The sequence below is a fragment of the Spea bombifrons genome, chromosome 1 (genome assembly GCF_027358695.1).
Source record: "Spea bombifrons isolate aSpeBom1 chromosome 1, aSpeBom1.2.pri, whole genome shotgun sequence".
Lineage (NCBI taxonomy): Eukaryota > Metazoa > Chordata > Amphibia > Anura > Pelobatidae > Spea > Spea bombifrons.
The window spans coordinates 74,910,955-74,922,753 of NC_071087.1; positions in this window are offsets into that span (position 1 = coordinate 74,910,955).

Sequence of the window (11,799 nt, forward strand, 5' to 3'; positions counted from 1 at the left end):
ACACGGATTGAGGCCTTTTAAGGTAAGATTAATTTATCTTAACCTTAAAAAAAAGCCTCTGCCCTGTAACATTTTTTTTCTAAAGGATTAAGGCTCCTTTTAAGTCCAAATGTTTTGTGCATTTAGCGTGCCACCCCCTTGCCAGACGGCTGAATAAAGGAGTTAGGCAATCCTTGCTCAGCTGAATTTTTTGCTAAGAAAACAGGACATGCAGTTTTTGGGCGTTGGCTTCTAGACAACCTTGCACATAACCATTCAAGACTGCGTCTGTTTATGCTTTAGAACCCAAGTTTGATGGTCTCATTCACGTTGGTTCCTGAATCTGTTCAAGCAGGGTTGGGATTGGTTAGCACTTGGATGGGAGTACTTCCTGTCGAGAAAAGCGGATACAGAAGTATGAAGCCAATTTAGGAAATTGAGCCTTTTATAATTGTTGTATCTGCCAAAGAATCAGTGGCCAGGAGAGCTTTTTGGTTGCGAACACCGCATCTGAGTCGGCCTTGTTTGGTTTAACATTTGTAAGGCATAAGCTGTTTAGGCAATTAGATCCTGAGGATCATTGCAGACGGAAATAATTTTAGGCGATAAATGCTTTGTCACCAAGTATGGAACAAAGTGCGGGCGATTTGCCTTTAACCCCTTAATGACAATTGCCGGTTCTGGCACGGCATGGAAAAACAAGTCGATTATGACAAATGACGTGCCAGAACCGGCACGTCTTTAAACGGGTGCAGAAAGCGATCTACGTTCGCTTTCTGCACCCAAACGGCGTTGCTGTAATGCCTCGACCTCGAGGCATTGAGCAACGCCACGATCGGCACCAGGGGCAATGTCTGGCCCCTCCCTGGGGCGTCAACAACCGCCATACATTGTATGGCGGCGGACGCCCGTTTTAAAAGCGTTTAGGAGGCGATCAACAATCACCTCCTAAACTTAAATGGTGTCGCTGGAATGCCTCAATGAGGAGGCATCCAGCGACACCAAACACTTACCTTTGGATGAACTGTGACCGCTCCGGAGAGCGGTCACAGCCGCAGCTGCCGGTGATCTTCGACATCCGCAAGATGGCGGCGGCACGGGAAAAAACAATAAAGGTGAAAAAGTTCGCTAGACGGTCTCCAGACCCTCTAGAGAACTCTGGCTCCACTTGCAGGTTGAATACAGGTACTGCATTCAACCATGCAAGTCAATGGAGCCCAGCTTTCTAATCACAGTGTGATTAGTAAAAATAAATTAAAAAATAAAATTAATAATAATTAGAAAAAAATTGTAAAAAAAACAGTAAAATGTAAAAATAATTTCCCACTGATGTCACTATCAGGGGAACCTTCAAGTTGAAAAAAAATTTTACATTTTTTTTTAAAAAGGCAAAAAAAAATAAAATATATATATAAAAAATATATTTTTGTGAGCAAGTCCTAAAATTAGCACATTAGCTTAAAACAATTCCCGCATGGAAAGAGTTAAAATACTGGCATATTAAATGCTCATGGGGTGTCTTCTTTTAAAAAATGTATGATTTGATGGGGTAAATTGAATTGGCCGGGTTCAACAATGTCCCAATTAACACGGGGGGAAGGATGGCCACACATCTAATTTCCAATTAGAAAAATGCACACGTACCAAATGTGGCCTTTTAGTTCCCCCCAAAAATGACAAACCCATGCATATGGGGTATCACTGTACTCAGGAGATGTTGCTGAACACATATTGGGGTGTTGTGTGACAGCGGCATATACCAGGAGCTGTAAATTCATACATAAAGTAGGTGTGTGGGGAAAAAATACACACACAAAAATACTACTGCAAACTTTGAAAAAATTCTGGCGGTAAAATGTGTGCATGCAAAGAGTTAAAATACCAGCATTTAAAATACCCTGGTGTGTCTAGTTTTCAAAAATATATGGTTTTGTTGGGCACACTGAAATGGCCTGGCTCAAAGATGTACCAAATAGGGCATGGGCAGTGGATCCCCAAATGCCAAAGTTCAACATTGAAAAATGCGCATGTCCCAAATGTGGCCCTTTTGCCCCCAAACAGCCAGGCAAAATCATTCATGTGGGGTATCGCTGTACTCAGGAGATGTTGCCGAACACATATTGGGGTGTTTTGTGATAGTGACATATACGAGAACCTTCTAATTCATACCTGAAGTAAAATGTGTGTGACAAAACAAATGCAAAAAAATGACTACCACAAAGTTTGACAAAGACTGGTGGTAGATATGGTGCATGGAAAGAGTTAAAATACTAGCATTTGAAATACCCTGGGGTGTCTAGTTTTCAAAAATATATGGCTTTATTGGGCATACTGAAATGGCCCGGCTCAAAGATGTACCAAATAGGGCATGGGCAGTTGATCGCCAAACACCAAAGTTCAACATTGAAAATGCGCATGCCCCAAATGTGGCCCTTTTGCCCCCAAACAGCCAGGCAAAATCATTCATGTGAGGTATCGCTGTACTCAGGAGATGTTGCTAAACACATATTGGGGTGTTTTATGATAGTGACATATACCAGAACCTGTTTAGTCATACCTGAAGTAAAATGTGTGTGAAAAAACAAATGCAAAAAAAATTACTACCATAAAGTTTAACAAAGGCTGATGGTAGAATTAGTGCTTGGAAAGGGTTAAAATACTAGCGTTTGGAATGCCCTGGGCTGTCTAGTTTTCAAAAATATATGACTTGATGGGGTAAATTGCATTGGCCGGCTTCAAAGATACCCAAAATGGCACATGGGGGAAGAATTACCAGATTTGGAAAAAATGGCTTTGAAATAGCAAAACGCTACCTGTACTTCTTGCCCCATAATGTGTAGAAAAAAGCAAAAAAACATAAAAACATTGGGTATTTCTAAACTCAGGACAAATAGTAGAATCTATTTAGCAGGTTTTTTCATTACCTTTTATAGATGAGTAAAATATTTTTCAACTAGAAGTTAGAAACAGTCATTTTTTTCTAAATTTTTCACCATATTTTATACTTTTTTTGATAGTAAATAATATGATACAATCAAAACAATGTCATCTAAAGAAAGCCCTTCTTGTCCTGAAAAAAACCAATATATAATGTGTGTGTGTTCAGTAAACGGGGAAAAAAGAAAATTACAGCTAAACACGAGCAGCGCAGAAATGTTAAAACGGCCATTGTCACGAAGAGTACAAAAAGTAAAATCAGCCTTTGTCACGAAGGGGTTAAATGGCCAACACAAGCCACATTCCTTGTGAAACATAATTTTTACAGTCATCATCACTGATATTGTTTTGTTTCTCAAGCCAGTTAGTGAATGTGAAAGAGTTGCCAGAGAAGCTGCCCAGTTCAGCTGTCTTAATCCTGCAGATATGGGATATCTAAAACTTTCTCATGTGCAACCCTTCTAAAAGAATCAATCCTAAACGTTTAGAATTTTCAGAATGCTTACTCCAGGCTGTTCCTGGTCGTGAACCACATGGATCCTTCAGTCCAGTTTTAAGATGGTCTAGAAAAATGGTCTTTGCAGCATGCTTACACCTGTTTGGTAGGCCTCGTATTATACATTTGTATTATTTGAGCCTGTGACTAGCTTAGCGCACCGACATTTTTTCTTTTCCCTGTTTGCACATATTTGAGGTTGTTGGCTCCTCATCAGTTTGGTTGCAGCTTGCTGTCCAGGGGTTAATAGGGAGGAGGTTTAATTGCACCTCCCCCAACACAATAAGGTTTTGGTAGCAGTATAGACTGCTTTGTGTGCCCACTATGTAGGAGGTGAGAGTAGGTTCTCACCCTATTGAGAGTGTGCCTTGACGTGGCGGGTGAGCTTAATTATGCTTTGGCCAATTCATATAACCAAAACCTCTCATTTATATTATGTTTATATATTTGTTGCCAACTTTATTAGGGTAAGAAGCGCAGACAGTTTTTTGTTTTTTGTATACATTGTACAGCCAATACACTGTTTTTGCAGCATGCTTACACCTGTTTGGTAGGCCTCGTATTATACATTTGTATTATTTGAGCCTGTGACTAGCTTAGCGCACCGACATTTTTTCTTTTCCCTTTAAGATGGTCTAGGCCTGTATTCTATACAAAGCATTTTAGAATGAAATCTATCCTCACAGTCAGCCAACTACTGAACAAAGAGATTACATGATGACCATGGACCTGAAGGATGCTCATGTGCATGTGCCTATTGCAGTTGCATCCAGTAAATTCCTCAGGCTCTCTATAAGGAACGGGCCGAGAATTCTCCATTTCCAGTTTGGGTCTCTCAACTTTCAGAGAATAAGGTATCAGGGTCATCCCATCCCTGGACTGGCTCATCGAAGCCATTTCAGCTCTGGCCTTCGTTCTCATGAAGATGGCATTGTTTCCCCATTGGCAGAGCGCATCAAGCACATGTCTAATGCAAGAGTGTGCTTCCCCAGGGTAAGATGACCAGAAGGAACAGGAGGTGCCCATATAAAACACCAGGCCTTTTCAACATTTTTATTAGGCGCATAATTTTTGTAGACAAAGCCAGGACAAAATGTTTCAGTAACATCCTTAGAACAAGAGCCTAGGCTAATTCTGATGGAATTATTGGTCGGCTGCGATGGTTCATACAAGCATGTCTTGATCATAAATAGTCCAACCTTATTTTTTAGTATACAGTTCTTTCAGCTGATAGTGGACTCCACCTCCTTACAGCTCTTTATTCCATATCAAAGATTAGAAAAGTAAGAAGAGTTGTGTCAGCTTTGCAACAAAATTTATACTTGGACCTTTAGCCCTTTAATGACAAAGCCCGTACGGGCTCAAAATGCATTGGTTTGAATGGGTTTAGGGACCGCCCATTGTCCTTAAGGGGTTAGAAAAGCTATAAGCATCTTGGGCATTCTGACGACTTGTATCCCTGCAGTAAGCTGCTCCAAGGCACTGTGGCAGGATGGCCCTGTGACGGGACCGACCTGTACCCCGACTGGGTACTCCCGCCAAACGTTGCTTCCTCCTGCCGGGACACCAACAAGTAACCCCTTCAGCACCAGGCAGAACCAGCGGTGTAGATAGAAGGAGGGACGTCGCTGCACCGAAGCCGCATTGGCACTGTGGCTATCCGAAGCTTAGCTACACAGCGTGGCTACAGCCCACCCCAAACATCAGGCAACACTCATGTTGAGGTGAAAGCAGGACTCATTTATTAACCCCTTAAGGACCGGGCTCATTTTTCGTTTTGTACCCTGTGGGACCGAGGCTGTTTTGACACTTTTGTGGTGCTTGTGTTCAGCTGTAATTTTCTCCTCACCCATTTAGTGTACCCACATAAGTTATATATTGTTTTTTTCAGGACAAGATGGGCTTTCTTCAGATACCATTATTTTGATCGTATCATCTTATTTACTATAAAAAAAAATAAAAAAAACATGGTAAAAAATTGAAAAAAACACATTTTATGACTTTTATTTGAAAAATCTTTTACTCACCTTTTACTCACCTAAAAAAGCAAGTAAAAAAACTAGCTAAATAGATTCTACTACTTGTCCTGAGTTTAGAAATACCCAATGTTTTTAATATATAATTAAAAACATAATTATTTTTAAATGTTAGCACACTTTTTTTTTTATTTTTTTTCCATTTTTTTATTTTTTTAAATATTTTACTAATCACATAGTGATTAGAAAGCTGGGCTCCATTGACTTGCATGGTTGAATGCAGTACCTGTATTCAACCAGCAAGTGGAGCCAGTTCTCTAGAGGGTCTGGAGACCATCTAGCGAACTTTTTCATCTTTATTGTTTTATTTTCCGGGCCGCCGCCATCTTGCTTGATGGCAAAGATCACCGGAGCGGTCACAGCCCACCCAGAGGTAAGTGTTTGGTGTCGCTGGATGCCTCCTGATCGAGGCATTCCAGCGACACCATTTAAGTTTAGGAAGCGATCGTTGATCGCCTCCTAAACGCTTTTAAAACGGGCGTTTTACAATGTATGGCGGCTGTTGACGCCCCGGGGAGGGGCCAGACATGGCCCCCGATGCCGATCTCGGCCTTGCTGAATGCCTCGACATCGAGGCATTGCAGCAAGGCCGTTTAAGCGAAGAAAGTGATCCTTGATCACTTTCTAAGCTTATTTAATTTTTTGACGGTTCAGGACCGTCAAAGGTCATTTAGTGACCTTCTTGTTATGACGGTCCTGAACCGGCAAAGGTCGCGAAGGGGTTAAAGCCAAATACAGAACTATATATACACAAGTAGAAAAGGAGCAAGACAAATATCACATGATCCAATTACCATGTCAGGAAGGAAGTAATTAGATCAAATCCTGCAACACAATATCCGGGGGAAGGACAGGATGACACGAGACATAAATAATGACATTAACTGGGGACGTAGACGTGGAATGACGAAAGACATATAATTGGCTTAAGACAGACAATGGCCAGGACACAGGGATAACAGGCGCTCACAGGATTAACAGCAACCTGTTGTGTAATTGATAATTAGGTATGCAGCAGTGACACCTAGTCATACCTACAGGGGGGTCTTAAGACAAGGGCTGACTCACACAATAACGGGGAAACACTTCACACCTATACAATTAACAATGCACAGACAATCAGCCTTCTTCCTACCACAGGATGTCCAGCTGACGTTGCAGTTCTGATACTCTGAGTGCTAAAACATGGGGTACATCAGCAGACTGAACCCCTGTATCCACACACAGAAGTCTCTACAAGGCCTGGGCCCATAGTCGATAGGGAGGAGGCTGGCTCTCACGCCTCTCCAGGGGCCCCAGTGATGGAGGGTTCTGTCACAGGCCCGGTTACAATCAAGAAACTCCCAACACCAACAGAATAAAAGCAAAATGTGGTTTATTGTAGCTTTCTTTGAGGTCCACAGTATTGCGCTTCACAGTGTAAATATAAAACAAAAAAACAAATCCTACTCCATCTTGGAGACTACCTATACCAGGCATGTCCAAACTTTTTTCGAGGAGTGCCAGATTTGACAAAGTGAATATGTGCGAGGGCCGACCATTTTGCCTGACATTCTTTGAACCATTAAAATTAAATGCAAATTAACTATTTTATGCAAAGTTTATTGAAAACGGCATACTTTTCATTTTGTGACTTGGGTGACAAGGTGTTAAATCACTCTGCCTTTAATATAAAAAAAACATCTATATTTGGGCAATTTATCTGGGGGGCCTTATCAGTCTGGAACATGGGCTGCAATTGGCCCTCGGGCCGGACTTTGGACATGCCTGACCTATACAAACTGGCCAGCTAATCCAGTCCCAGTCATAAAGTTGTTACAGCACAACACATGTTTCTTTGGACCAGACCTTTTCATAAAGTCTTAGGGCCTCTGGCTTAACTGCCTCTCTCCCTGTTTTCAGACAACTAATGCCTCTAACGGCCCCTTAAATGTCTCAGTGCAGGTTAATTGGATCCACCTGCTGACTTCCAGTAATTAACCCCCTCATGCTAGGAATATAGAGCGCCCAACCTGCCACTGATATAGACAGACTCTGTTACCTTGACACAGCACATATAAGGCCACTTCAATGGGACATCCTTGGGCATTTGTCCCAGAAAGAAGAAGATCAACTTCAGTGTGCAAGCCCAATTAAACTGGTGGAAGAGGACAGATCGTCTCAGCAAGGGTCTTTGCTTTCATTAACGTCAGTGGATCACGCATTTTGGTTACCTCTTCAGGCAGGGCAAGCGGTCACTAACAATCTTACCCAGTCCTCAAATTATCGAGATCTTTAACCATTTTTTTGGCCCTCAAGTAGTTCAGTCCTTGGCCAAAGGGAAGGCTGTAATAATCCAATCTGGATACCACAATATCATGTATCAACAGACAGGGCGGCACCCGGATTCCAAAACTTCAGGCCTTCATGGCATGGTCATGGCATGGGCCTCTCTGTATTCATGGGTCAACCCTCTGGTGCTGCACATTATGCCAGTGATATGGAGATTCAGGATTGCTTACATTTTTCCTCCGGTGGCTATGATCCCACGTGTCCTCCTCAAGATTCCAACGGACTAGGCCAGGGTCTTAACATCTATCCCATATTGGCCAATACAGACTTAGTCCTCAGAGCTAAACAATATGGCCTCAAGAGTTTGGGAGCTGCCATTTTCGTCCCAGCTGGTGGAGAACAGAATTCCTTCAGCTGGTCATTTTGATGGCCTAGCTTTGGCAAGGATTATCCTTAGAGATAATGGACTTTCCCATGACATGGCTGAGGTCCTCCTTATTCGGAGGTTTCAGGTTTGGAGGAAATTCCTCTCCTGGTTATGCGGGTTATTTTTTATTTCTACTTGTTCCGTCCTCGTGTTTTTTTGCAAGACAAATTCTTAGCAGGTCTTAATGTCTCAACCTCAAAAGGGCTAGTATCGGCCCTCAGTCTTTTTCTCCTTTCGGATTTGGCCTTGTGTGTTCTGATCAGGCATTTCTTTAAGCTGCAACTATTCGGCAACCCCCAGACAGCCTCATTTTTTCCTTCCTGGGTTTTTTACCTTGATTTTACTAGCTCTCTATTCTGTACCCTTCGAACCTCTGGAAGAAGTCTCTAAAGTTTTTGTCACTGAAGATGACATTGTTGGTGGCTCTCACTTCAGCAAGGCAACTGGGTAACTACTAGCTCTGTCTTCAGCTGCTATGGTCACCATTTTTCCATCAGGATCAGGTATTTCCGGAGGAGACAATGGCACATTGGGATGTCCAAAGAGCTCTAGACATTTCTACAGATTGCACCACTGCTTTCCGCTATACGGATCAATTATTTGTCCTTTTTTGGTAGATATTCAGATCACGCTAGCCATCTTGAGGTAGCTTACAGAGACCATTTGACTAGCTCACTCAAGCAGCAGGCAAGTCATCATATTTCGACTCGCTCCACAAGAGCTATGTCTGGGTCTAGGTTTGGAAAGTCGTCCTCATCTCCTGAAAAATATGTGTAAGGCAGCTACCCGGTCTTACTTCGATACATTTGTCCAGCATTACTTACTAGACATCTTCTCCTCCTCTGTGGCATTTTTTCTGGCGCAGGATGCACCAGTCAGTGGCCTCTTAAGTATTCCCCTCCCATTTGGTTATCTTGCTATATCCCATGTGTACTGCCACTATATGCCAAGAAAAACAAGAATTTTACTCACTGGAAATTCTTTTTTCCTTAATATAGTGGCAGTACATGTTTCCCTCCCTCATGTTGTCTACCATTAAAGATATTTTTTCAAGCATGTTTGTATTCTTGGTACTTACTGGCTGTGTTTGGTCCGGTGTGGTCTTATGGGTAAGGAGGAGGAGGAGTTAGGGAAGGGGGAGGGTTTTAACTCTTTGTATTTCAGATCCTTGTCCCTAAGGAAGAGCAACACCCATGTGTACTGCCACTATATTAAGGGAATTTTTTTTTACAGTGAGTAAAATTTCTGTTTTTGTTATCCTATCTACATTATATTAGATCAGCTTGCTCCTTTAACCCCTTAATGACAATTGACGGCCCTGGCACGTCACCCGAAAACGAAGGACCGTGATGACTCTACGTTCCCTTTCTGCACCCAAACGGTGTTGCTGTAATCCCTCGATGTCAAGGCATTCAGCAACGCCGCAATTGGCATCAGGGGCCGTGTCTGGCCCCTCCCTGGGGCGTCAATGATGATCGTCTCCTAAACTTCAAAGGTGTAGCTGAAATGCCTCAATAACTAGGCATTCAGTGACACCAAACTCCCACCCCTGGACGTGCCATGAATGCTGCAGAGTGTATACAGGAAAAAAAGGTAGGAATACAGCACTCAGTAGTGAGATGGTGCACAGCTTGAGAAAGACCTCTGTGTCGAAATGTTGCCTACGTGAAATTAACTCTCCTTATGATTTGAGTGCTGAGCCTCTGCTTCTTTATTTTGGACTTGCTGTAGAGAGTGGTCACTACTGCCAGTGCAAGATGGTGGCGCCATTTAAAACAAAAAAAAAATGGAGTTGAAGAGTTCTCAGGAGTGTCTCTCCAGACCCACCTGAGAATCTGGCTCCACTTGCAGGTCGAATACAGGTACTGAATTTAACCATGCAAGTCACTGGAAATTAGTGATTAGTAGACTTGCGCATTCGTCTTCGGGCGAACATGAAAACGAGCACGAAGAGGCCTTTTTTTTGTTCGTTCCGAAGACACGCCGAAGAGAATACAGTGCCGGCAAAACGTAGGAGAAGACGAAGACTCACAACCACGAAGAATCGAAGATTCTTTGTGATCGTCTTCGTTTTTGCCGCGCAGCCGCCAAAATTTCAAACAGGAGTGAGCTGATCTCGTCTGTCCAATCAGCTCACTCTTGTGACGTCACGCTAAGGGTCTCGTCCAATGCCTGTGTTGCTGTTTTTTGAATTCTGAAGGCGCCTTGATTGTTCTGTTCTGTGTGAGACTGGTAAGCCTTAGCCTGCCATTTCTCATAGTGTACTTCATCCTCACTTCAGTGCTACTTAATATAATTAATAATAATAATTTGATTAATTTAATTTTTTTCAAATTTCATTTGTCTGTAAGTGCTGTTGAGTTGACAGTGCACCCAGTGCCTCAGTGGCACTGGGGTGCCCTTGCCCTGGGCTGGCACTAGTGCCTATTGCCTGTCCTGCTTAAATAAATTAAATAGAATTTATAAATAATAATTTAATAGAATCTATAATTTAATAGTTCATTATTATATATATATATATATTTGTCAGTCATATATATATATATATATACTATAGTATACTAGTGTAGAGTGTACTGTAGACATTCATCTACTAGTGTCTAATTTAAAATCAGTAATATTAATTAATATAATTAATAATTGAATTCATTATAAAATTATATATATATTTGTCAGTTATAGTTAGTAATAGTAATCTTTCATTTTATTTCATTTGTTTTGCTCACCTCAGTCCATCAGTGAAATGAACTTGTTGGGCTAGTGAGTGCAGCCGCATAAGTGCTGTGTTTTTTTTTGATCAGCAAGCAGTGACGTTAACTGTTTTGCAAAGATTTTCTCATTTATTTTACATTTTATTTCAATTTTATTAAAAGTACCCTTAGTGTTTTGCTCACCTCAGTCCATCAGTGAAGTGAACTTGTTGGGCTAGTGAGTGCAGCAAGCAGTGAAGCTAACTGTTTTGCTGTGACATTTTATTTTATTTCTAATTCTTTTCAAGAAAAATTGACTGTGACGAGCTGTACTAAGCAAAGCTTCCAGCTACTAGCTGTAGTACTAAAATAATTCTAATCTTCTTTAATCTTAATCTATAATATATTATAAATAATATATAACAATATAAATTCTAATTCATAATCTATAATATAAGTAATTCTAATTCTAAATTCTAATTCATAATCTATATTCTTCTATCTATAATATATAATATATAAGTAAATTATTTCTAATCTATTAATATTATATAACTTAATATTAATTAATAAATCATATACTGAATCTGATTTAACCTCACGTTAGCTTAGTGGGTTTGAGAGCGTCTGCCTAGAGGTAGACTTATAGTAAGGAAATATAGCTTTAGGCTAGCATAGTAGTAGGCTAAGCTCTTAGGCCCGTATAAATTCAAATAAAAAATAAAATACTGCTAGTTATTAAATAGTTAATCTTGAGTTAATAATTTAAATAACTTTAGCAGTTTGGCAGATTGCACACAACAGCACAGTGCAGTAGTGCATTGTTTTACTTTTTAAGCAGTAGCACTGAAGAGAACTTCCTCTAATTTTTTTGTCTTTAATTCGTTTTTCCTTTTTTTTTTTTTTTTTTTTTTTTTTATAGTTTTTTTAAACACTACACTACACTACACTACACTACACTAT